This window comes from Eurytemora carolleeae, unplaced genomic scaffold, assembly GCF_000591075.1.
Source record: "Eurytemora carolleeae unplaced genomic scaffold, Eaff_2.0 scaffold262, whole genome shotgun sequence".
Lineage (NCBI taxonomy): Eukaryota > Metazoa > Arthropoda > Copepoda > Calanoida > Temoridae > Eurytemora > Eurytemora carolleeae.
In genome coordinates, this window is record NW_019396267.1 from 135,806 (window position 1) to 137,421 (window position 1,616).

The 1,616-nt window shown below is 28.7% G+C and overlaps 1 long non-coding RNA gene across 1 annotated transcript; it reads left to right on the forward strand.

The window, feature by feature from the left end:
• Positions 1–942: 942 nt before the first annotated feature.
• On the forward strand, positions 943–1,597 carry LOC111699742 (uncharacterized). The gene is made up of 2 exons (XR_002764805.1): positions 943–1,060; positions 1,527–1,597. It is a non-coding gene; the product is annotated as an uncharacterized LOC111699742 (long non-coding RNA).
• Positions 1,598–1,616: the final 19 nt, after the last annotated feature.

Sequence of the window (1,616 nt, forward strand, 5' to 3'; positions counted from 1 at the left end):
ATAATAATAATAATTATTATTATTATTATAATCATTATTATTATTATCATTATTATTGTTATTATTATCATTATTATTATTATTATTATTTTTATTATTATCATTATATTCAATATTATAATTTTTTATTATTTTTGTTGTCATTATCACTATAGTTTTTATGAGCTTTTTGTTCTTTGTTTTTTTACGTGACAGTTCAAGAAAATGTATCTAAAATTCTACTTTCCAAAAATGAATTTAGTGAGTTGCTGATCGGTAATTAATGGATTAGATGAATTTATATTTTTCAGAAATGTTGGATAAACGTTAGAGACATATTATATCTAACGTGTTTACAAATAGAAATTCAAGTTCAAATTCCTGAAAACTGCTTTCCATCAAAACTTTTACTTTAAAAAATGTTTATTTTAACCTCCCCCCCTCTTACTCACTTGCTTTAGCCCACTATAAAGTTAGATATTCCTGGGTTTAGTTTCTTGATCTGAAAAACAGTCTCGAATAAAAAAATAAATTAAATAAAAAATAGTATAAAATGTCGCAATGGATAATTTAATTTGTAATCCGTTTATCTTTAAACATGATCCCTGTAGAAATCTTAAAACATTAATTATTGAAAATTTATGATTAAAAGAAATAACGGAGTAGACAATCAGTCCTCAGGTTTTCAGCTTTATTCATTCAAACATAGAACGTTTTTCACCGATTTTTACAGACCTTTGATTCCCACAACAGAGGGAGGTTAAGTTACAATAACGTCCCTTGGGACATTTTCAAATTTCCCGAAAAAATATTTGTAGACAATTTTATCGTCTTTTGAGATAATTGCGCAAATTTTTTTTAAAACTTCACAAAAACCTTCACTTAACGTTCCTCTGATTGGGAAATCATAGGTCGGTGATGTTGGTAAAAAGGCGGTAAAATTAATTATTGCATTCTCCCAGGTAGAAGTTGACCTTCGTCCAACTCCTGCAATAATCCATGCACCTGGCCTTCATGATTTCCCAAGCAATACCAAAGTTAAAGCCGATAATCAGGCAACTTGGTACAAACAGTTTGCGAGGTAGATCATGCTTATTTATTTTCATTTTATGTTAAAGTGTTTTCGTCCATAATTGCCCTTGGTCTAGTCCTTAATTGTTTTAGTTCTTGTCCTTGCTCATATTCGTTCTTTTTCTTGTTAATGTTTGATCTTGTTCTTTCCTTGCTCATATAGTTTTCCTTTTCTTGTTAATGTTTGATCTTTGCTCATATAGTTTTCCTTTTCTTGCTAATGTTTGATCCTTGCTCATATAGTTTTCCTTTTCTTGCTAATGTTTGATCTTGTTTTTGTCCATGTTCTTAATCTAGATATTGTCCTCAATCTTGTTTTCGTCTAGAAGCTTATTATTAGCTTTTTATATTTTTTTTAATATTTTACCGGCACGCTTTTTAGAAAACCCGCTTAAACAATTGTATTATAAAACCACTTTATTTCTAAACACTTAAATATTTTTATCATCATTTGTTTAAAGAATAATCTTATTTAGGAACATGGGAGGCCTGGTTGCAGATATGCCTTATAAAAATATACAATGGCCACCTCCTCAGCAGAATTAATACTATACCAGAATATACCA